Consider the following 26,550-nt stretch of genomic DNA (forward strand, 5'->3'; position numbering starts at 1 on the left):
GTTCTTTCATGGTTCTTTGGGTTTTTTAAAAATATTTTTCACTAACATCACTCTTAAAAAATGAATACGAAACAATGTATGAAGCATTTCACGAAACTATGTCTTTCGCAGTTTATTATGTATTTCTTACAGAATAAATTTTGAAATTATTTTGAAGTTATTTTATACTATAGAGCAAGCTAACCGTATTTATAATAAAAAATTAAAGATACATTCGCTGCAGCATATTTTTGAATTCCAAAAGGAAGAATTAGCGAATATATTCTAAATTTCTCGTTCGCAGTTCGACGGAGTTTCATAAAAGATGCCGACATAGATGCGGAATAAAATTACGCGATATTTATGAGAAACCACGAAAGGGAAAGCTGTACAGTAGTCTCTTTTCTTGAAGAGTCAATATTTCTTACCTTTTTTTTTTTTTTTTGCCTCAGTATCATACTCGAAAGTCAGAAATAAATCTCTCCGTTTTCATTCGCCGCGCGCGTTTCCAGAGAAAAATTACGATTTACTTACATGAATATCTCGATTTACAATTTTTACCAACCACTCAAGTCGATCCCTGAACGATTTCCCGTGCAAAAAGTCGATTTGCTGCGAACTTGTCAGAGAGGAACGAGTTTCTCGGATTTTTATATTGTCGAAGGATAGCGAACGGAAGTTTGCTATCACAATACGCGGTCGGGATTTTCGAAATCTTTTGGAGTTGCCGTTTCTTCGTCGGGAAACTGCTCTCGAGTGGATTTCACGGCTGTAATTGCATTCGCCGGGACTGAAATTCGCGTCCTTCTTCCACTTTCTCTTTGTGACGCTGGTCACCAGAAAGGGTTACATTCCGTGAAATAATTACGTGCACGGGGTTACGCGACTTCATGCCACTGAGATCCCTACATTTTTCTTTTTTGTCTTTTTTTCACACCCTCTTTCCTTCTTTTTTCCCTTTCGTTTTTTGTTCGTTGACTTTTTACACTTCCATTTTACTCGAACCTTCGCAAGGGGAGAAACGCCACCGCTTTAGTATTTTTTTTTCTTCTCTTTTTTACTAACGAGCAACGACCACGAAAGTGCTGAAACACGACTTGTACGTTTCATCGTGCGACTATTCAGGTTTAATTCTCAGGAAAACGTCACCTTTTAAACCGGTGATTCGGTAGGAAGATGGTAATAGACGAGTGATATGGAAATTTAAAATGTTTAACAGACGAAAAGGAAGATGATAGAAACAGAGAAAATATTTTAAATATGTTATCGACTGACAATGGTATTCAATAATATTACAAATATCTTATTAATATCTTTTAGCTAATAATGTTTCTCTTTATTTGTATTATTTATATTAATTAATATTAAACTATATTTTTATCGTGCCTTTAAAATCTACTATACATAAATAGAATATAAATTTGTATTAAATTCTGAAATTACAATTTTCTAAAAATAGCAGCAATTTTATTTGGCAATGTAATATTTGTAATCCAGAACGTTCGAAGCTAATATCGACTATTACTTTCATCAATATTTATTTATTAATTGTATACACTTAATAACTTCAGTTGCTAAAATTAGATTGAACAATCTCGTTTGAAGTATACTTTATATTTGCGAAGATTTAGAAATTTCCAAATACATATGGATGCGAGTGTACGTTATTATTTGCATTTTAATTAATGTTTTGCCATTTTTGTCTCACGAGTAAACTAAATACAGTAATTTAGTTGGTGGTCAAAGACGCGTGGATAGAGAAGCCAGAGGTGAAAAATTAAAATGTAAGACCGATGATAGCGATTAAATCAGTTTCATTCTGGCTGGGAAAATTCAATTTACGCGATGCACGTTTGTTTTTCGTTTATGCGGTACCCATTTTTACCGTGAAATTGGAATAAACGCATTGAGACGAACCGAAGAGAAACCATTTGTCATCTGTTTCATGGTGCACGCCACGGTATAATTATCGACCAGGTTTGTGTAATACCGCGGTTCTTAACCGTCGTTGCACCTGATTCATTCTAATTACACATTTCGCTTGTTCTAATTAAACATCGTCGAAATAGATATACTCTTCCACGTCTTCTTTGTTAACTTGATATTTAGCATATAAATGAGAAAAAATAGCTGGGGATGAGATTTGTGTTAATTTGATATTCCATATAATTTTGAAATATGATAGGAGAGTGAAATTATTAGGTTAACTAGGTGAACTACTTAAATTCTTATTTGTCCAATATTTAGCATATAAATGAGAAAAATATCTGGCGATGAGATGTGTGCTAATCTGATATTTTACATAGATATCCGAAAATTACTATGACATCCTGAAGTTATGAACCTCTTAATCACGACGTCGTTGATCAAAAGCTTGCTGTAAAAATCAATATTATTCAAAATTCATTAATATATATTATTCAAAAACATTTAAATAATTTCAATCTTACCATATTTCTTTCTTTGCAGTTTAATTCTTTCTATCCGTGCCTTTTGCCTTTTGTAACCGAATAATCCGCTGGATTTCGTTAAAAACGCATTCGGAGAGAAACTCTCTCATAGCTTATCGTCTATCGCCGTATGATCCTCCCTTGTCGAAATTGAATCATTGCGCTCGACGGTGAAAAACTATTATTTGCACTTGGCTTCGTAGCGGCGAACAGTGGCGAAGGATATCTCAACCTGGTCTGTTTTACTTTCGGATAGCTTTCCTCTAAGTTTCCAACTTGTTATCTACTTCAACCTCGAAGGAATGGTAGGATGGAGGTTTTAGATTAATCTCTTTGTCACATTCGTTAAAAATTTGGGTTAGAATCACTAGGTGTAATATTTTTCTTCAAGTGTAAAAGTTTCGTAAAGTTTCTTTTAGTGATATCCCACTTCTCATAACATTTTTCGCTTCCTGACACAGTTGCGAATCATTTGCAAATTTTAGACAGCAAAAATGCCAAAGAATCTGACGATAAATCTATTTAGAATGCTTAAATAGGTTGCTGAAATATATTACTTAGATAATTCATTCGTTCGAAGCAAATTTCAAAATTATAAAGAAACTGATTTGCGTGTCTTACATCTTTTAAAAGCGTTGTTGAAGGTATGTTAATCTGGAACTTGTATATTATTATTAGTAACTTGCGAACTTTTATGCAAATTCACATTTTTGAGAACATAATTCAAAGAGTAGGACGTCGGTAGAAAATTGTTTTACCAAACATTACATGGAGCACCGTATTTCGGATATTTCATCACATTATGAACATTCTGTACAATTTTACGCTTCCAAAAATCCTAAAAAATACATGAAGACTCACAGTCTTCTTAATAATGTATCGTATAGAAGAGTAGGAAATATTAAATCTTTTAACAAGCTACAAATTCCTCTAAATTCTTCCTCCAACTTTTATTTATCATTCTCCAGCCGATCAAAATCTCTTTCAAAACTCTGCTGCTTAACAGCTTGCGAATCGATTTCAGCAGCCAGAACCCACTTCCACAATTACTTTCTACGTGTTCACTTGCTTGTTTCCGCAAACTATCGGTTGGAATCAACGCGAAATCTTCAGAGAAGAGTGCTGTGCGCAGACTGTGTCGGAGAGTCTACGCTCGAGATCTCTTTTCGTTACAAGAAAGACACGGTCGCTACGGTGGAAGAATATTCTCTTTCTTGTTTTTTCTTCTTTTTTTTTTTATTGGCTTAAAGTATTTACAATCAATTAATCTCACGGAATTATAAACAAATTTATCAACGTTATATCGTGGCGTGTAAAGTAACTTACATTGGTTGCATTAGATTAGATAATTGTATTTATACATTTATCGAACTTCTATATAATCGCCGCTATAAATTGATAATACAATTAATTAGTATATCTGTTTACCACATTTTTATTTTATGTGCACTAACATCGGTATGAGTTGATTGTAAAACTAATGAATTTTTTTTTATCCTGTGATAACTGTTGTACGTGTATGTTGTATGTCGTTTGATATCTCTTGTTTAACAGTAGGTATTGACAGGTCGTTGTGTATTGTATCGTTAGAGACATTGCCATGGGACATTATATATGTTGCGAAGAGTTTTTGATTAAAATCATGTAAAAGAATATGTGGAAAGGAAACATCGATATCGTTCTGACAACGGACAACCGTCGTAGTTTCTGCAACTTCTTCAGAAATTCAGCTTCGTTTCTTTTTCTGCATGTGTCCACTGTATCGCGTCGTGTTGGATCGAGAAAAGAGGTTATGACAGGGGTGGTACGTGAACGGGACAGGATCCCGATGACAGGGACGGACGACGACACCGAGGATGTTGCTTTATGCCTGTAATACGTCGTTTATCTTGCGGTCTATATCTGTCTAGCCTCTTATACGAGAACGCAAAACCATCCTGTCCTCTTTTTTTTTTTTTCACGCTCATCGTACTATCCCTTGTTAGAAGAGAAAGTGGGTGTTCCGTGTGATCGTTCGATTCCTCGCGTAATTCCTGGCAATATTGGGGCGAGTTGTGTCGTAGTTCGACGAGATAGGCAAAAGTGGTGTAGGAGGAAAAAGTTGAGCGGTGTAACGAGGTTTATGTCACTGGAGGAGTATACTCTTTACCGAGGCAAAGTATGCATTGAAAAAGTGCTTCCTGTTTTTTCCCTCTATCCGATATATTTTTCTCCTTTCGTTGCTTTTCATTTCTCTATTTTTCTCTGTTTCTTCTTTTTTTCGAAAAATCTCTTAGTTCTCTGTATTTAAGTTTTAGCTTACAAATATAAAGCGAAAGTTGTAGTAATTGGATATTTGACTCGTACATTAACGGGGATATACAGTAAGACACCTACTGTATCTGGACAAAATGTGATATTTCATGTAAATGCTTTTATTTTCTAGTTGTTATAAATTTACCATTTCTTTGATATCGTTACGGATGAAACATTAAACAAAATAAAACCTGTTAGAGTTGTCCAATAAATGTGTAACGAGCAAATGTTCTAACGCGTATGGCCAGCAGTGTAGATTTTTTATTTGTTTCCTGAAGCATATGCCTGCAGAATAAACAGTAAATCGTGGTACTTAAAACAAATTATAAGGAGAAAATAACTTCTTATCCTGCGAAGCTTCGTTATCCGGAAAGAATAAATTACAAGTTCAATTGGATATGCACGTGTTTGATTAGTACTTTGCGCGAGTAAATCTTTTAACTACAAATCGCTACAGTAATTTTTCCTGCGTACCACGTTAGAGATCGACGTAATAGCTCTTGCAACAGTACCGAATAGTCCTTTGCATCGTGTCAAATGCAATAGCAGCGATTTGTAGCGAAAATAATTATCCAAAATATCAACCACATTATCGTTTAATTGGATTTTGAAAAAATACAATAAATGGAAATTTTTTCTAATAAACGAGGCATCGTATGGTAGAAAATTATTCTGTTAATCTGATGGTGTAGAATTTTAGAGGTAGAACATTAATTGAATCTTCTAATGTATCGCGATTGTGTCAGGGTTTATGACATGGCTTTCATACATATGCATATAAAACAAAATCTGAAGATTATGTAATTTGTTACATATTTTAACACGTGTATTAAACAGATTTTAGAGACTTAATTATTTTATTTTATCTTGACTAATGGCACACGCTTATAACGAGAGTTCGGAAAGTTGGATTTTTTTAAATATAGAGATATAACGATGGTTCATATTTCCTAACGTGATTGGTTAGGCACAAAACCTTGCGTATCTATTTCATCTAACATAATTTATATTTTATGTTAATTTTTGCGTTATTACGAGTAACGAAATTTTTCCTAGAAAAATGTCCAAACCTTATTGTATTATACTGAAACGATTGCATTTATTACAATTACAGAAATGCATTATACGGCTTTGAATTAATTATCCGAAGTTAATTTTATTTTTATTACTTCGCCAGAATTATTCAATATATGAAGCACTGTTTTATCATTGAGATAAAATATAACAAGAAATATAATTACATAAATATTAATACTTTTATCAGAGGTATCATTAATTAATTAAAGTACATATAAGAATTTCCAATTATTGCTTCTATGCTAATTTATTTGAATTTGGTAAAACCAACTTTTCTTTAGATAATTTCCTCTTCTTTACTCTTTCACTCTTCCTGTATATTTACTCATGTACAGTGCATTAATTAATCGTATGATGTAGTACGTTCCTTTAATGGAAATTAAATTCACCGCCGGTAAGTTCTAGTACGAAAATTACATCAAATAGAATAATACAACGTCGCGCTTCATTATACATATATATATAATACAAATAACGTCCATTACTATGCATTCTACATCACGTTATTCGTATAATTTATAGTGCATACTTACATAAAAATAGAAAACACCGAACCATGTGTTCTGAACGAAAAGCTTGTGAATAAAATCAATTTAAACGTCGTAGAATCATTTAATTGACGTATTATATTGAGCATTGCAGATTTTCTTTATTTTTAAGATTGAAAACATTGAAGTTTTTCAGTTTTAATCTGCTGTTTTAAAATTTTATACAATTTGCATTTATACCAAGTATGCAAATATGCTTTCTTATGAAAGGAAGAAAATAAAAGAACTGGTAAAATTCTGCCATAACATGATACTGACTTGAATTATTAAAATATTGATTTCAAGATGTATATATTTATAAAGATATGTAGTTTATAAAGATTAGATAAATATCTTTATAAAGTATTAGTACAAAGTATATAACGAACCCTGTTTTATAATAAGACGATTTCTTTCTGTTTCTATATAATATCGAAATTTCATTTTTTGATAACTTAGACAAATACATTCTTTTATAATCTTTCATAACAATACCAATCAATTCAAATATTCAATAAATAAATAATTGAAATTAATTAAATCAATTGGATTTTCGAAAAATTTATTGCGCGAATACAGGGCACAAGAGATTTCATTAACGAACATTAAAGTTGTTCACTGTTACGTTAAATTAGTTCATCTCCGGTCACACAGTTTTAATTACAAAAAAGTTCGTTAATTCTCCAGGATTTAATTTTGATAACAAACAACTATCTATATAGATATATATGAATTTTAGATAAAACACTCGCTGTAAATTAAGGGTGCATGTGTGTATGTATCCTTGCGATAACAGCGTTACGTTACTGAATACCTTTTTCATTTTCCATACGCACAAACAATATTTTAGATTCTCAGAGCTTAAATAATTAACAATTTTCTACTTCACTTATTTGATCCCGAAATGTTTACATTTTTCAGTTGAACCATTCAGGAGCTAAACACTCTTTGAAAAATTCTTTAATAAATTGTTTACTCTAATTGTTTTTGAGAATATAATTTAAAGAATAAAACCTCGGTAGAAAATTGTTCTACCAAGCATTACAAGAAGCGCCATATTTCGTATATTTCACATTGTTATGTATATTTAATAATTATTTACTCTTATAATCCCTTTAATAAATTCCTGCAACTTTAATACTAAAACGTACGATTAATATTTAGTTTTCCACAAAGCAAATAATTACTTTCGATAAAATTGATCAATATACAGTGGCTACAAAAACTATTTACACATGGGTACCATTATTTCCCTATCAATCGTTTTCTTATCAGGTTCTACATTCCACTTTCACGCTATCAAATAACTGTAGTCGCGTGAAAGTATTACTACGTGATACGAAATTGCATATACCTGAATCTCATTAATTATTATGTAAAGCCAATTATTTTGTAGTCACCATGCCAACTTCTGTCCAACTCGATTATGCCACTTCTTTGGCATAACTTCGACGATATTAATGCGTATAATTAAACGGTCGTCGTTCACTCGCAAAGAGCGGAAACAACGAAGAAGAATCGATAAATTTAAAAAAATTTAAAGCGTTAAATCTTCGATTCGATTCTAGATGCTTAAACACAGCAGATGCTTTACACAGCTTTCATACTCGAACGATTTACAAATTTTCATAGTAACTCCCGATCTATTGGAACAAGCAGACTTCGTCAGAGGTAGAGTTTATCTTTTGAAAACGTGTTCCCGAACGGAAATTATGTTATACCGTAAATTTCCGGTGGCAGTGGCGATGCAAGGTCGATGAAGATCGGCTTGCATTCAGTATGCCGGTGAATTTGCGTAAGTGGAAAATCGTCGGAGCAGACAGGCTCATAGACAGGTCAGATCAACCGTGATACAGCTGTTAATGACGCCGCCAGTTGCGTTAATTACCGGCGAGTATATATATTAAAAATTTCATTAGCTCGTCGTATCTGCTCCGATGATTCGAAAATGACACGGAGATAAACATGGAAATTATGCGATACAATTTTCTGCTCTTTTTCCCTCTTAAATAAAGATCCTGCCAGATTTAACAACAAACTTTGTAAATTCCGCAGCTTATATAAAGTACGTTTTAATTAACGAGAAAAAAGCTGGCGTTAATAGCATTTAGTAAATTTATGGACGTTTAATGAGCAAAGTTGAAATACGATAAAAAATGTAGGGTCAAGTATTTGTTACATAATTAGTATAAAATTTACTGCGCGTGATTAAATGATTGTGTTACCATTTTTCCCTTTTTTTCTTTAAATGTAATGCATAGTATAAGTAATTAGAACGAGAAATAACTATATATGATTTATCATAATGGAACTAATTTATATCTGATGATAACTGAAACCGTTGTTTAAATTATTTGTATAATATATAGTGCTCGTGAAGAAAAGTATTTGATTTGCAATCAATTATAAATAGAAGAAATTGTACGGCGAATTATTATACAAAATTGTATTAGAAATATTAATAGAAATAATTTTAATTAGGCGTTGTTTAATGTCTTGAACGGTAGATATTAAAAGACTTTACGCTCGCTACCCTTTTAATTATTCTGTTATTAAGAGTCCCTTTTCTTTGGCAATTAACAGAAAAATCTTGTTAAGAATTTATTATAATGGGATCAGAAAAGCTGATTTATTTCTTGTAATCATTTCATTTAAACATAACATATTTATGAAGCGTAATTACTCTTCATTTCGTAAAAAGGTGATTAAACGAAAACTTATCCTTAACATAAACCATGTTACGTACCGTAATACATCTACTACTTGACTGTAGACTGAAATAAATTCTGTGAGATCAGTTAACATTATCGTCAACCTCGCGTCAATGATTGAGCGAATCGAGAATACGAAATCGTTGAACGGTCGAAAAAATAATGTCAAGTGGTTCAACAAGATGTCGATCGAAGTCGCACATTTTTCTTCGAATTGCAGGAAATAAATCGAGTTTCCTATTTGGTATTAATAAATCTCGAGTACAATAGGTCACTAGTTAATTTATACGTATTGACTTGCTGTTCGAAATGACAAACTATGTCAAGTATATGTTAAGATATTCTGATGCAGAAGGAAATGGGATTTATTTATAGATTTGTGCCCGATGTCTTGCACGTTTAATTTGTGATACGACATTTTCCAGACAATTGATAAAATTAATTTTCCAGAATCAAGTACGATGAGAATACAGAATATTAAATAGAATCTGATAAATCTTTCTCCTCGAGAAAAAATAATTATCTACGTTAATCCATTGAATTCAACTGTTACCGTCGATAATATATCTACATACTCGAACGTACTTTTCTTTTCATTTATTTATTTATTTAAATTTTATAATTTATCCAGTAGGACATTTGGTAAAAGCTGTAAATATTTGATAAAATATAGCATGTGGATGGTTACCCCCAGTGGGACTCCATTTTCCAGGTTTTATTGTATTTCTATTGTGAGGTCTGCAGGATGCTTCTTCTTCAGTCTTTTTTCTAACTCGAACGTACTTGAAAACAATTTATAATTAAACAGTTCAGACTTTGTACTCTTTTCAAAAAATTAATTATTTGAAAGCCGATGCCGTAAAGTGTTCATATATAATACCTTTCTATAATGTATTGTCATTCAAACATTATATAAAATACTATTTTATGATATAAAATTATTAATAATAATATGTAATAAAAAATCATATAATATATAAGCCAAACATTTAACAACAATTACAAGAGAGAAAAAATAAGAGAATTCAGATTAGTAAGAGAAGAAAATAATGAATTAACGATATTCAAGGAATCAATCGATATGTAAATTTCATTTATTTGTGCCTACGATTATACCTAATGTATAATAAGCAAAAATATTGTACGAAGGCAAGAACAATTTTTCAAAAAGAAAGTTGCAAAAGATTTCTATATTTCTTTGATCTAACTGTGTCTTTTTACCACAATGAAAAACTGACGATTCTATTAGAAAATGAAGAAAATATGAAATTATTTAACTTTTCACATGTTATCGAAAGCTTCTCTTATCTGGAACCTAAAACGAGCTATTCCCGCGTGGAAGTTTTCCACAGATTAGATACATCTAATCGTTGATCGATGTCGATGCTGTCTTCTGCACTTAACGTTTCTTCTTTCGCCATATCACTGTCACTGCAACTAATGGCTTGGATCTATTGTGTTTCAAAAGATCGAGATCTTCCTCTTTCGTTGCACCAGACGTGCACTAGACGTTCAAGATCGATTGAAGTGTTCTCACAAAACTTTTCCACCCGTAACGATTATTTGCGATTCAATTCCCAGATATGTACATCTCTTGTCAGCCTTTTTATCGTCTCAATAACACCCCTAAATATTATATTTAATTATGATATACACAGTCGGACCCCCTATAACGCGGACTAAAAATTGCTGGAAAAATTTCTGATATGAAAATATGTGCGTTTTTGCAATAAGAAAGCATTGTTTACAGTGTGTACTGTGTAACAGTTATTATTATGGAACGCATATTATTTTATCGTATTAAAAAGGAACTGATCAATGATTGTGTTTATCTGTTGTTTCATAAATAGCTTTGTTTACACCTTGCGTTACCACAAAAATAGTTATAGATAAGATATATAAAGACATGTAGTATAGGAGATATTGTTTTCACTTATAATAACAAAGATTAGGAACTGTTAACTAGTGTTGCAAATATGTATCTATTGTAAAATGCTTCAAGTATCATTTTATTGATTCTTCTTAGAAACGTTTGAGTTCTAGAAGCTTTATTTAAATGATTTCATAGTCTATTTTAGTGATCAAATTTGGTAACTTATTTTGGAAGCAAAATTATTTACTCAGTGAACATATTTATATTAATAATTATATCTGAATTTAGTAAATGTAAATGTTGTCAATTTTACATTACATTTCGAATTAATAAAACCGATATTAAAATTTATATGCATAATTTATAATTTTAGGGGTTGAAGTCTGATCGCACTTAAGCTTAATGTATGTATCGAATCGATATGCAATTCATATAATGTATACAAATAACACACTTTGAAAATCGACTTTCGAATTCGATTTTATTCCCGTATATGGCACGATCGATCATGATTTCAATTATGTTGCATTAATTTCGAAGTAAAAGTACCATCCATAACAGTCGATATCACAATGCACGACGCACAAATAGCTCATTATAATAGAGGTGGTATTAACGATTCGCGCATAACTTGATATCGATAACCTCCGGAAAATCCAATTATGGTTCGATTTGCAGTTCAACATTTCAGCTGATTGTGGCCAGGCTACCTTGAATGTCTATTGAAATTCCATAGTACCAATCCTCGTGGAAGCGGTTAACCAAAAATTTCGAAAAACTTGACATTTTAATGAGAACTCGTAATTACTCGTCCGATGTTTATACATTTACGGGATAATTTTGTATACATAGCAAAAGGAAAATATGATTCCTCTCTTATACAAACATTACTGACTTTAAAAAATGATTAGCTTTCAATGGAAAATCCGTTTATGCAGGATAATCTTGTTTTTACTCTTTTCGTATTCGTATAAAAAATCTCATATAAAATATCGGGATTTATTGTATCCAGAAATAAAAGAGCAGAAAAATATCATCGACGATTTATAAAAATTTTCGAATGAAAGAGATGAAGATTTAGAAACAACTGATGCAATCGTAAACGTATAGGTATAATGCTCACTTTGTTTGGATACAATAAAAGCCATATTGTCTGATCTTTCGCGAGAAACGTTAACTTGCAAAATAACGCACATAACATATTTTATTATAAATCTGTTATTTCACTCACACCGTCTAATACAACTTATCACGTAGAATATTGGATAAATTCAAATTTGCCTTTAAATAGATATCTTCATATTTAATGCCGATGATTTATATTCATATGCATATATAATCATCTTTTATTCCATCTATTAAACGAATTGCTACGTTCAAATTTCAATCGTTATCGCTTCAAACAAACCTTTCTAACGTTATTGAAAAATATATTCTTTCAAAAAGTTGATACTCGCGCATCCATCGCGAGCTAGACGAGGAAACGGAAGTCGAGGATACCAAAGGATACGAAAGTCGAAGTGGAAGGAAATATACCTGGCGGGTGAGAACGCGCTTGCGTGAGGATCCCGCGTGTATATGTGTGTAATGGTGGAGAAAGTTGTACGCGCACGATGCAGCTGATGACCTTGAACTCCCTGTTAATGTTCGACATCGTGTTCCTGTTCTTCCTGTTCCTCGTCGGGGTCTCCTGCCTCGTGTATTATCTGCCCGCCACTCGAGCGCATGATTTCGCACCGCACGAAATCATCACGGCTAGAACGTCGCCGCGTTACGACTCGCCAATCGACAATGTTTAAGGTGAGTGAACTGCTGGAATGTTTGCGTGGCTTTAAACGATGATTTACGATCACCGAAATCGGCCATCAAAAGACAAATGAAATTTAAAGAATATACAGCGAAGGTCGTATAGATATAAGTAGTTCTGACAAGTTAGATGAAATTACCTTTTATTGAGACATTTCAGATATATCTTTGTGCTTGAAACACTTAATTTAGGAATAAGTAGCTTTTCTATTTTATGTAATTAATATAAATATAACAAATAAGTAAATCTTGTATTTTACACGAAAATTGGGAAAATAAAATTTTCCCATTTATATGCTCATTGCTACATGTTGGTACCTATATAGGATTATTAAGTTTCTCCCTTAATTCAAAAATTTACATTTTTGTCAGCTGTGTGCTTTTCTGTAAATTCCATTCGTAACCACAAGATTAAGAATATCCAAAAACTGAAGAACTGGAAGAATATGTAGAAACATATTTTATAACGCGTACCTCCATTGATTTACATATTTGTCTTTTGAAACACTAAGTAAAAACAATATTTAGGAACACCATGTACGAGATAGCAAAAGTCTAATAAACCAGTATCCCTTCGCATCTGATCCCAACTTTGAACACGTCCTATAAGTTTCGCCTCTTCCTTGATATTTTTAAAGTACCTAATTCAAACTGTATAAACTGAGCTCATTTTAGCTCCTTCGAAGAAAACTCGAAAGAACGGAGCAATATATTTCTTTCCGGTATAAAGTATCGTTTTAGTTTTACGTAACCGACAATAGCCAGACTATCACCAAAAACCATATTTTTCATACGATCCACAAGGGAGTTGTAAAGGAACGTACAGTATATGTATACGTTCCCACTGCACGGCTGAACGGTATACAGCGTGTTCCACGCAAGTAGCACAAGTTATAACAACGAAGAGGTAAAAGATAAAGAAGAATTTCATTAGTTAAAACTATGATGCATATGTAGTTGGGCGACAAAAACTAAGTAAATATCGATGAAGTTTAATGGAAATAATGTTAGCGTTACATATGTAAATTTAATTTATTACAACGAGTACAAAGAATACTTGCACATCTGCGCGTTTGTTATTGCATTTATGTGTTAGTAAATTAGGCCCTATAATAAATTTCGTATCATAGTAATAATAATAATATATATGATTTCATATGATTACATTAAATTTGGTACTAAACAAACAAGATGTAAAATCTAATTAAAAAATACTTCATTGGAAAATACGTGTACAAATACATTTTGTAATCATATTTAACGAAATTTCATTGATATTTATTTAAATAGCTTGTCCTAGTTGCGTGGGTCATCCTGTATACCGTGCTCTTTAACCCTTTGCTCACCCTTCTCCTGTAACTAATGTACCTTTCACTCTCCGTACACTCCGCAACATCCTCCAACAGTCTTTCCCATTCTGACATTCCAGAGATCCTTGACCATAGCATTTGCTTCAGTGTTTCCAATAATTCATTGCATATTCGTAGACGCGTGTATTCTTTTACTGTACAGTTCAACGAATGTATGTAAGTTCCGTTGAAAGATCCGCGGTCATCGAATACGCACTCCTCAAGGAGCGGATGACGATTGACGCTTCGACGAAGCTAATTCAAATAGTATTACAGATGATGCAATAAATGAAACTGAGATGCAAAAATGTTACAAATTTCTGAGATATTGAACGTCTCATCGAAATGTTAAAGAAAACTCGAAACAATCCAAAATCTGATTTATTAGAACCTAACAAGTAATTGAGGTTTAAGTTGGTGCAGGATTAATCCGAACTAGTAAATTGTTGGACTTCGGAAGTTTTATGTGAGTCATTTTTTTTAATTAGAAATTTGGTCGTAGAGTCAATAACATGAATTAATGTGAGTGAAGCGAAGATTGGTTACAGAGATTAACATTTTTTTAAGTTTGGGATATAATGTATTTTTCATGCAAGATAGGGAATCCTCCACAGGTAGATAAATTATTATTCAATAGAAACTGAGTCCTGGCATGGCTCTAACATCACAGAATGAAGAAATATATCTTAATATACGTAATAAAAAGATGTTGCAGTGGATGTATTATGAAATATAAAATTATAATTAAATATAAAAGTTCCTTCTTACATATATAATATATAGATATAAATATAATATTTATATATACGGTGTGAAGTAACTATTCATTTTTATGATACATTTGACATTTACATATATGCCAGTTTTATAACAAATTTCTCATTTTACTGGTATTTTTGTAAATTGTTTGCCAATCCAAAAACTTCCGATATTCTTCGATGCATCAATACGAATTGCTTGGTCTCTTGTTTGGTTTCAGCCATAAACACACAGAACCAAGATGTCACTTGCACAGTGCATTAAATAATTTTACCGTGAAAATATCAGAATTTCTCATTTTCTAAATAATATATTGACGATGTCTTTATTTATTTCTCCGTACTTGTTCGTAATATTTTTAAGATATTTTCGATCGTTGAAGAATATATTGCATTCGTATCATTTTTAATATTCATAATTATATTATTTGCTTTTCTAACTTTTATTATATAACGTTAACATATACTAAAAATTCAATTTGTCCGAGGTTGCTAAAAACTGTTTTAAACTGCTAAAACATCGTATATCTCGTCGAAATGTTAAAAACTACGAAACAACCCCAAAGTTGATTTATTAAAAGTTAACAGTGAGCAAGAATTCAATGCCACATTTTTTACGGGACACCGCGTATTAAACTTTAAAACTAATCATTAAAACTCATTCCTTTTCTAGTGTATATTTCCATTCTTCGGTTTATGAAAATTTTATTGTCGGTATAACATCCGCATTCTAAGTAGTAAACTCGGTCTTTATTTTCTCGAAAACTCTATATTTCTTGAAATTTCCTTTATTTCCTTACTTTTATTTCCTTCCAATCGAAAAAGAAACAAGCTCAATCTCTTGAACTCTACCCCATGAATATCACGAAAATTTCTTTGGATCGCTTTACCCGCATTTTTCCTTGCAGGAAAATCCTTTTCCCCAAGTGTGTGTGTAGGCAACTCGATACACATACATATAATATTGCTCATACAGAGGAACGTAAAGAGGGAGCGAAGCTTCGTGAAAGTTACTATAATATTTGCTGATCGTGGCTGTAGAGAAGTTATTTATTCTACATGTTCGTTGCGAAAGTTTCCATCGTTCGTATTCTGTGCTTTCAAATATCCTCTAGATATGCTAATTAAATATACAAAAATAAATAGGTAAGTTTTAAAAATTTTAACATTATACGTATGTATTAAAAAATAAAAATGTTTTGATATATATCCAGAGAGAAAAAATTATTGTAAAATTATTCTTTGTTACTTTTATTTCTGAGGGACGAGCAGAATGTTTAATTTCCTAAATAACGTATCTTAATGAGGAAAAAATTAATTATAGCGTCATATATGTGTGTTTTTATTGTTACAAATTGAGATAAAAATATATTGTTGAATCGAAAGAATCATTTTATTATATTATTGAAGTAATTGCAAAAAATGTAGTAAAAATGTATAATACGCTCTTTGAGAAAGAAATAATTTTTTATTGGAATTATACTAAAGATCGATATAAAGTAACTTAAAGAACCAGAAGAACATTTTATTGCTTTTCCGAGAGTTCAATTAATTTCAAAAGTATATTCGAATAGTAATATAGGAGTAATATTTAGATAAATCTACAATATCTTATCATAAGTTACTATATAACGTGTAATAGGCTCTTATATCTTATTCACATAAAAATATCTTAGATCATATAAACTATACTATTACATAACATATCATATCACTCCAAATATTTCAATTTTAATAACATATTTATATTGATTTTATTGTTAGGTAATGTACAATTTTTATTTGGAAAGTAGATCAATCTCTCATCCTGTTAGTCCTTATTTTCACCTTTTTTGTTGAAATATAAATTTTACATTGCAAAGTATAATAGACCGATTGCCATACATGTTTTTCTTGTTGTCTAGAACCCAAAATTTGTAAGGTCGTCAGATCGCAACAATACAGGTGACCCCATAAATCAACCCCTTCAAATCTGGCAAACCATCACTCTTTATTATAGAACTTGTTACAAACTATAATGGCTCACCCGCTGTGCAAGGTTCCTAATCACGTCATTGCCTTTTTTGCCATTTCAAAGGAAATTCTGATCAATCACGTCTATCCCACACTACGTCTTATAAATATTCCATTAGCCCTGCAATAATAAGATTATGATAGCCTCAATTGCAAGTGTATCTCGATCAATTTACGATCTCATTGTTATAAATGAATCGATCTCAACCTTTAACCTTTTCACATCTGCGTCAAGGTTTTGAATTTTGATAAATTGCTTCGACACAATGGTCTCTATATGGTTAAAATCGTTCGAAACTGTTAGGACGTAATTAGGATATATTTCCCTAATATAAATATACGCTGCTATTGACGCACATGTTGCGTCGTTTTAATTATGTAAACCTTAATTATTATATCGTCAGTGATAAATACCGACGCAACTATTGAGTGTCTATAAGTTACGTTTTATAGTGTAACAGAACCCTAAAGAATTAATCGAACGGATTTACAACTCGTCATCGATATTTCATAACTGTTTACTTGAATCGTTAACTCTTGAAATACCCGAATAATCAGAATGGCCAAATTGTAAGTTTTTGTAGAAATTTTATAGGTTTACAATACACAATGTATCTTATATCAATAGAATAAAATTATTTGATAATTTTGATAATTTTTCAATGATATATGCATAAATTTTATACATAAATCTTGCATTAATAATGGATAATATGTACATGCAATTTACATATGTATATCTTTTATTTTGAGTTTTTAGTACAGCTTTTATAATTTAGTCGGAAATAGTTCTATTGTTAATATTACGAAAATAATAAATAATAAATAACAAGAGTACAGTGATGATCCTTGCTTCGTTCAATTTCCATATGTTTAATTATCAATATCTTCAGACCCACTCAACCTGCCATCTGAAAATTGTCCCCGAATTAATATTGTATCTCGAAATTAGCAGCGGCCACTGCCACTTTGGAAATAATCCGCCGCGATAACATCGGATTCCGCGTGATTCCATGTGGAACGATTCTCGTTCGAGTGGATCGCACTTTGATCGTTGCGTTACAATTGATTCGTGTTATTTCCCATTCTACATCTCTCTTTCTCTCCTTTTTCACCCGAGACGATCGCTCGTCGCTCGAAATAACGAACAAGTCTGTGACAAGTTGACGGCTGTGGATCGCCTGCTAATTTTTTCATATTTCATCGAACCACCGACTGCTGTACAATCGAGCTGAAATTTAAATTCCCGTTGACTGGCTGACGCACACGCGCGCTCGACCTTACTATCCGATTTAATGCGTGACCAGAGCGTCGTCCATCCGCTTCCTACATTTCCGGCGACAGTGGCTGATACTAATATCGTTGCTTTTTGTATATCGTGCTGGTGGATTTTTAAATGAATTGAGAATACGTGACGTCGTGAAATTGCGGATACGAGGAAAAAACGTTGTTCCATGTATTATATTACGTAGACGTACACACACATTTGTGGAAGTATCATTGGTGAATTAGAGGAACTTGGAAATTGTATTATGAATCTCTTAACCCTTGATCGTATTAGATCTATTAAACGTGTTAATTTATTCGATTGGAAAATCGAATTAGATCATTATTAGGATTGTCAATCTTCTGTACATAATAGTGTTTTTGCTTAGGAATTTTCTGTTTTTTTTTTTTTTTTAAATATCGTTTTCGTTTTAAAGGACAAGTTACATTTACATTTGGATTACATGGAAGAAGACGTAGCGAAGCCATCCTCTTTTCATTTTCTAACTTCTATGCGTGTATTATGCATATCATTTACGAAGTTTAGCAATCAAGGGATCCCCTGATTAACAGATTAAGAAACTCTTCAAAATCGTTACATATTAATCAAGATTACCATCACTTTACCAGACATTCTATTATTGATCAATGTTCAATAGCAAGTTACATTTATCATACATATGTAAGTTAGATATACTTAAAAATATTTATATCAAGTATTTTTATTAAAATCTGTGCTATAAAAAGCTACACAGTAATAAATAAAATAAAATAAAATAAAAAAAATAAAAACCACGAGAAACTCCAAATATTTCAACATATTTGGAAAATGAAGAAACGCTAGAACGTGCATTTTAACTAGGGATGACAGCATTATCCTTTTAATCCATAGAAAGTTAGTTGAGATGTGTATGTAGAATATTCTCATCTTTAATTGAAATATAGTTTCCTGAAAAATTGTAATTTTTCGTAATTAATATCTTCGTAATAACGCAATATAATGGTAATAAATTTGTAATTATCGTTAATTACCAAATAACTTCGTCGGAACTTTATACTGCTGATTTATATTAACGTTAAAGCAAATGTTTCATTAGCCGCTAAATATAAGTACTTTTGTTTATATTGTTCAATTAGATCCTGTAACAAAATAGTAAAACATACTCGTTCGAAGTTGGTTCGCGTTCGTGTGAATTAATTTTCTATCGATTGTGACTTGTGTGTGTAGCCTTGATTCATCGCGTTGATTGATACATCGTCCGAAAAAGCTTTCACCTATTAAACTAGCTGACCAATTCTGTGCCAGTTAATTCGTAATTAAGTGAATCAGGTGTTGATTGAATCGAGTTTCGGGATTAAATTTCAACAACACGATTGCATGAAATTTACTTTGATAGAATTATTGCTTTCCGAATCATGTGATTTATCAGTTGTAATCTTCGTTTGTAAAAATTTCGACGTTTGATGAAAAATATAATTCTTCAAATGGAAAATATTTGTATGATTAATGTCCTTCATAGAATGAATAGAATTTGCAAACAGGAATAGGTTTTATGTAAATTACGTTCAATGGTGTTATTTGTTATATACAAAGAACAGAATATATTATGTGATTTATGTATCATTCGTTTTGCACTATTTTGCGTTCTTCAAATCGACAATCAATTTTGTTACAGTTTCAAACTTTACGTTATTTAAAGTTCAATTCTGAATAAAATTGAGCTTCAAGTATTGTTCCTCTACCTGCTCGTTTAATTTATTTTGTTTATTCGTCTTAGGTTTAAAGTTGAACAGAAGATAGTAAGTCTGTTAAAAAGTTTGTAAAGTTAAACCTCTTTTAAATCGATGAAAAATTCTTATAAAGACCCCTTGAGAACTTAGCCTCCATCGACTTGATCAAATTTTGATCCACTTTATCCTTTTAAGATAATTGTCTGTAGAAGTGAAAAGTCCACTTTTCCTATTTTCCTAATTGGAAACAGTGAAAATTGTCAATATTAATTGTTCCATATTAATTTCTTATTGTTTAAGATTATTCAAAATCCTGTGACGAGATAATTTTATCTCCAGTAATTTTCATTTCAAATTATATTCATTGAAATATTCATTGAAAATTTTCCAAAACTTCGCTTTCTTTGTTCTATCGTCCTCCAGAAGATTATTGCTTTCTTGAAAACCTACCAGAAACGACGATATAGCTCGAATCTGTCCTAAACCTAGCACGAAACTAATTCAAACTAATGCAAACTTATGACAAATATTAGAAATATTATATACAGTACAATATCAGGAAAATATCAACGTTCCTTTTGACAACATGTTCGAAACTCATGAAAATGAGCAAGGTGTGCTTTATTCTAAATAATAATTATAAAATAAAAACTTAGTTATTTTTATTTTATGGAAGCGCGCGATATCCAACGACGCGAGAATAATCCAAGCGAATCGAGATTCACTCTTCGTTAGACGATCCCTTGTACTTCATAATTTCTTAATAAATCCAAGATGGTAACACAATATCAGAGACGTATCGGAAAAATGATGACAACCGACGTTATTAAATTACGATCGGCCAAAGGAGAAACTCGCCAGCGAGTAGCAGAGTCTCGCGAATTGAAGTTCGATTTGTTCGTTGATGAAATTTCGTGGAATTAGGCGAGGCACTCTCTGGTACTGCCATTAACGGATTGTCCTCTAATTAAACATCCTGTCTCCTCGACTGCTCGTAACGAGCGTACCTATTGCCGCCTTTGCCTTTGCGAACAATGTCGATTCGATCCGCATTTAATAGAACGAACCTCTTAAGCGGCCGGAAATTTTTCATTCCTCCAGCCAGTTCGGACAAGCCTGCAATTTCACGATTCCAGATACATGCTTGTCGTCTGATCGATTATCGACGATTTAATACGCGTTTGGTCATTTTCAACTGAACTTCATTCGTTTCGTTCATTCAAACAAAAATTGTATTTCTTACGAAAGAGAATTAATTGGTACGAATGGGAATGAGCCTGTTCGATAAACATCGTGAGAGAGTTTAGAATATTTTTGCAATACATTTTTCTTGTCACGCTTAATAATTAGTAGATTGCAGACGTTTATGTAAACTCATATTTTTATAAATACGATTAAGGTAACAGAAAAATAGTATAAGTATACATTTGTTTTATTTGTTGAATATTATGGCGAATATTTAATTTTTCATACTTTACGTATGTCTGCATATTATGTACAATCTCAACATCTTTCCACTATTCATTATTCTTCCATCTTTTGAGACTTTTTCAAATTTCCTTCTTCGCTTGAATTGTGAATGCTCGCGTTGATATTTTATTACATTCAACCTGATCAACCGGAAATTTCATCGAAGTCGTGACGAAGAATTAGCAGACTTTCCAATTACTAGAATTGCAGATTGAGCAAGTCCGAGAATCGCATAATTCAAATTGAATAATCTTCCAATCTCGTTTAAACATCTAATCGATGACCCAGTTATATCGGTATTGTGTATTTGCTTGATCGTTAAAGGATCTGTAATTTGCCGGATCTGATAAACCGCAGTTTGCCCGATTAACTATACCTGTAAATTATATTTAACCAATATAAGAAATATCTATTAGTATCAACATCCATAATCGATTAATAACTTCTCTTATTAAAAGACTACTTTCTACTTTAATTATATTTATTTAATTATTTAATATAATTTTATTTATGTAATAATATCATATATAAAATATGGTTGTAAATGAAGGTTATACTTATTTGTTTATAAATTTCGTTTAAAGAGAGTAATATATTTCGTGTAATATGAAAATAAAAATTTACGATTAGGATAAAAGCAAACAAAATATTGATTCAATTGCTATGATCTACACACAAAATTTTACTTCCTTCTCATAATCACTTTCGCTACATTATTTTTTTCACTTTATTAATTACACATACCTATATTTCTCTCATATTGTATACTCAATAATGTAATTAATATTAATCTCGCAATATTACCAACTAATCTTGTAATAAAATTTCGAAGATCCAACATAAAGCTTAAATATCCAGCGCGCACCTTCCATTTTTCATCTTAGGAAAGAAAAGAGAAGGTAACAAGTAAAAATCGATATATTGGTTTTAGAAACTGCTGTTTCATCCAGGTTTTATTAATATTTATAAATAAACTTTCTCATTATTCCGTTTATACTTCTCAATTATTCGCTACATTTATTGATAATTCACAATATTTAGTGAGATCACCTTTAACGCTAATTGTACGTTTAAGATTACTGTCCATGCTGTATAATCATTTTTCGCTTAACGTATATTTGTAACAAATGTCTTATAACTTCTAACTCTATAAACGCTATATATCTGCATACGATATAAAATTATATATCTTCGAATTGGTTTCGAATTTTACTGTAATAATCACGATAGTCTCTCGTGTCTCATCACAATGCTAACAAAATTTCAAAAAGTTTCGCATAATGTACATAATATATTGATAAAAATTTTCTGCGCTACGTATTCGAATACTTTCGTCAGTCACTGAACATAATCTGCTTTTGAACGAATCTAGATGGAACTTTTTCTAGCAAGCAGAAAACGGTCGCACAACTTCACCTCCGCTGTTAAACGAATCGATGCATCAATGCATTATAACTGACGTTCATCCCTTATCGAGGACACGATATTTTCTTTGAAGGAATAGGGACCAGGGAAGAATTAGTTTCTCGCGATATATTTGTCGCGTTGCAGCTAATACTTGGAGAAAGTTTTGCCGATCCTTCGAGCAGAAGGAATTAGCTCCGATGGAAGCTCTTTGACGAGCGTTCAGCAAATACTTGGGCCAAGACAAAGTTTTGAAGCTGGAACGATTGCTCGATAACTCCCTGACATTTGCATCTAAAACATACACAGAAAGAATGGATTGGTATCGGTCGAAAAGTTTTCAATCGAAGTTCATCTGGCCGACGGAATTCTCGATGGTATCGTGATCATCGCGAAAGTTTGCATACACTTGGGACAAATTGTGTCTGTGAATTAGCGGTTTAGGTTTGAGTTTCTGGGTTCGTTGCAATTCTTTTTATTGCACGTCTGTGGTCAGTTGGAAATCAGCAGACAGACCGCGAATGTTTATACAATCTCGTATTTCTATAAAGAAGCAAGGAAGATAGAAAGTTAGATGAAAGAAATAGAACACGAGAATTAGGCTTTTTGCTATCTATAACTTCGCGAGTTTTATTTTCTAGGAAATTCGTTCGTCTTTTTCGATATTTGTCCAGGTATTCATGCAAATTTGTATCTTTATGAATATAGTTAAAAATGAAACTTGGATAGAGAACAGTTTCATCTACTAAATATTGTAACAGTTATAATGGATGAAAGTAATATAGAAAAATTGCGAATTAAATTGTTAAGTAAGTAGGAGTGTTAGTTTTTTTTAGATCAATACCTGTCATCGTTAATGTGCTTAACTCAACAGTTCATCAATGAGTGGTAAAATTAGAGCTTCGAAAATATTCATTCTACGTAAGTTCCAATCACTTTCCGTTATAACTTCCATTCTAATATATTTAGATACAATTCGAAGGAAAAATTGATTCTAAATTAACATCCTCAATGGACCTGAACGAAATTCTTATGATCTTTAAATATGTATATCTCAAATAACTTATTGCGGTCATTGAAGATTGTAAATTTCGATCGCCGACCAATTTTCCAATCTCACTATACCACTTCCATTTATCGTATCACACTTCAGATATTTTACACACTGTTGTACATTATATTGCAATCGTACACTTCTGCAGCTTCAACTTTTCCTAAATACATACAATTTCATAAATCCACTTGTCACTGCATTAATATAATATTACGAGTATTACTTATCTACTTATCATTGTTATAAGGATCACTAATTAATGATAAAATTGATAAAAGTGGATTTTTGGCAAGAGATAGCAACTGGAATGCACGGCACCATTATTTCAACACAGATCGATCTAGCTGTCCGCTATCCCTCAGACCGACTACTCGATGCGAAGATTTACAATCGGTAAATCTGCACGCGTCGTTGCAAACGATGTGGTACTGGCGAGTGCAAGGTGCTCTGCATTTGATTAAAAATCGATCCTGCCGAGGCCAACGAGTTTTCATTTTCGATCTGTGGCTACTCGGTCTTCGGACCGACTGCTGCTACTCGAGCCGCAATGGCTTTGGGCTGAGATGAAATTGATTGGAATTCAATGTTCATATGTGCTTGTATCTATATCACGTGAATCATCCAGAGAATTAATATCGGAAAATTAAAAATTAATTTAAAAATTGTCTTCGAAAGCGTAAGCAATCCATGTTTTCTCTCTTCTATTTTGATTCAATAAACGAATTTATCCTACCTACAGCACCATGGTGCTAATTGGTTCCATTTAATGCGCGAAGTAAAATGTGCAATAAAGTCGTTCTTTTAATAGGAAAACTCGTAATTTATTGAACATGTAACTAATAGAAGAAAAAAAACTACTTACAATTGTGAAAAGTATATAATAAAAATAATAAAAGAACAATGCAGAATTAAATTCATCATAACAACGCATTTATAAAAAATAGTACGTATAGAAATACACATTTCATATTGAAAAATTAATACTTTTGTTTCGAATGCTATTCTTGAAAACAGGTTTTTGTATGCGGTGGAAATCTACAAATGTTAGACATATATTTTTCTTACTAGCGTAACACATACGCAACATCGTTTTCTTCTATAAACTCGGCCATTTTCTCAATTTCTATTCATTCTACCTTGTGTTAGTTGAAATTTCTCAGCAATTTTCTTGGCATGCCTAGATCATTATTTCTAGGGCTGTACTGTGCGAAACCCGACCATATAAACACGTCTGTGCACTCGCTGTGTTGCTAGGGAAAAACGTTCGTCTTTTGAGTCAAAAAACGAGACAGCTGGCAAAAAAAGTTCTCGTTCTGCCAGACAGACAGAAATAAGTAGAGTATCTGTGTCTCTGTCTGAGATATTCGTAGCATTTATGTATATGTATATACGTGCCACGCATGCGCAAAACGAGACCTTTACTTGCCCTCCATCTTGATCTTTTCGACTCAAAAGACGGACGGTTTCGTCAATGTTTTAGGTATCGGAGTATCCAAACCTGTTTATATGACCGTGCTATGGACCATTCTCTTCTTCGCTTTCTTTGGAACTATTCGAAATAATATCTAATTTGTTGGACATCTGTCCATTGTTCGAATTACGAATTAATAATTAATAAATAAGTAAGAAAGTGTACCATCCAAAAAGGTATATTGACCAAAGTAAGGTTATCTTCAAGTGAATATACTGTAATACGAAAATAACGACAGGCTACTGTTTCTCTTCTTGCTCTTCTTCTTTGTATTGGGTTCGTTCGTAGTCAGTGATTCCTGGTCACTGTCCTTCGTCAGCGTTTTCCACTTGCTAGCTTAGGGTTTAAGCTTTAGGCCTTAGAAAAAGGTATTAACCCTCTTCCCCTGCTGTTTTATGATCACAGCAGGATCAGAGAGAAAGACTTCTTCCATTCCATCGAATGAAAATAAAAAGGAAGGGTTTTTAGTTGGTAGACTACTATGACCTTGTCTAGCCCAAAGGTTCGGGCTCTTAAGTATAGGAAATGCATCTCGTGTTTCCCTCACGCAATAAAAAAAAGGTAAACATATTATATCATAGCATAAGAGAGGAAAAAATGGACATAATGTTCAAGTTACATATAAACACAGGTGTTCCTGTTAACCTTAATGTTTTCTTCGGCTCTATATGACACTAATTGGATGCCATATTTCAATAGGTATTATTAAAATGTAAATAGGTTGTAAATATTTGGTTTTAGTATTTCATACAATTTTACTATCTTTCGTGTGTTTCGCGCTCTTTATGTATAAGATATTCGAAAAAAGAAAATGGTAGAAGAGATAGTATAAACGTGAAGTAACGAGAGGAATACCAACGTAAAGAGTTTACTTTCCGCTCGATAGTAATTAGACGCGAAAATTAACATCATTTGTTTGAGTTATAGAGAATAAAATCTCCTAGGGACTGTAAAACACGTACCCAAAGGAAAATAACCAAAGAGAAGATACAGTTTAAAAAAGTTAAGAGCCAAAAAATGTTTTCGGGGCACAGTGATTATTGTCACATTGTTTCAATGATACGATTAAAATTCAGATCATTTTACGTCTATAAAATTTGTGAAGAAATTTCTCGAACATTTAAACGTTTAATATTTTTATACCGATACAGAAACTGATTATGAAAAGGAAGAATTAATTAAGAAATAACTATCGAATTTGTTAAATACATTTCTCCCCTAGTTATATTATAACTTATCGCACATTGTATGTGGAATACATGTATTGTTATGCTGCATTGTATTAAAAATCTTTCATTGCGTTTTATTTTAAAATT

General features: G+C 32.1%; 1 protein-coding gene across 6 annotated transcripts in view; it reads left to right on the forward strand.

Annotated features, from left to right (window-relative positions):
* LOC122567188 overlaps positions 1-26,550 on the forward strand; it is a 143,789-nt gene that overhangs the window by 47,275 nt on the left and 69,964 nt on the right. For 3 of the 6 annotated variants that reach the window (XM_043725497.1, XM_043725498.1, XM_043725499.1), the window contains one exon: positions 12,359-12,712. The exons of the other annotated variants lie outside the window; for them this stretch is intronic. The gene's annotated coding sequence lies outside the window, so the exon portion shown is untranslated. The remainder of the gene's footprint in view (positions 1-12,358; positions 12,713-26,550) is intronic. 6 annotated transcript variants of the gene reach the window in all.

The sequence above is a fragment of the Bombus pyrosoma genome, linkage group LG4, assembly GCF_014825855.1.
Source record: "Bombus pyrosoma isolate SC7728 linkage group LG4, ASM1482585v1, whole genome shotgun sequence".
NCBI classification, from domain to species: domain Eukaryota; kingdom Metazoa; phylum Arthropoda; class Insecta; order Hymenoptera; family Apidae; genus Bombus; species Bombus pyrosoma.